We start from the raw sequence: 351 nt of genomic DNA, 5'->3' as shown, positions 1-351 counted from the left end.
CCCACGCGGGACGCCCTCGCCCCGGGGCGCCGCCTGCCCTACAGCGCCCCCTACAGGTAGCGTGGGCTGATCGGCGCCACACGTTGTCCAATCAGAGCCGGCGCCGGGCTGTCACCGTTGCCTCTCTCCGCCAATCGAAAGCAGCGAAGGGCGGGACCGGAGAAGGCCGGGCATCCCACCGGAAGTGTGCTCCAGGCACAACTTCCTTTCCCCCTCAGCCCTTGGTCCCGCCTCCTGCACCTCCTCCGCGTTCTGATGGGCTGCGCCTGCTGTTTCCAAGGCTGCCCGAAAGCTGATTGGGCAGCCGTCCTGACTACGCGCCCCGCCCACATCCGGGTCTCCGAGGCGCGG

This window comes from Pygoscelis adeliae, unplaced genomic scaffold, assembly GCF_000699105.1.
Source record: "Pygoscelis adeliae isolate BGI_AS28 unplaced genomic scaffold, ASM69910v1 Scaffold331, whole genome shotgun sequence".
In the NCBI taxonomy this organism is placed as follows: domain Eukaryota; kingdom Metazoa; phylum Chordata; class Aves; order Sphenisciformes; family Spheniscidae; genus Pygoscelis; species Pygoscelis adeliae.
The sequence above is the reverse complement of the archived record's forward strand: the minus strand, read 5'-3'. Positions refer to the sequence as shown.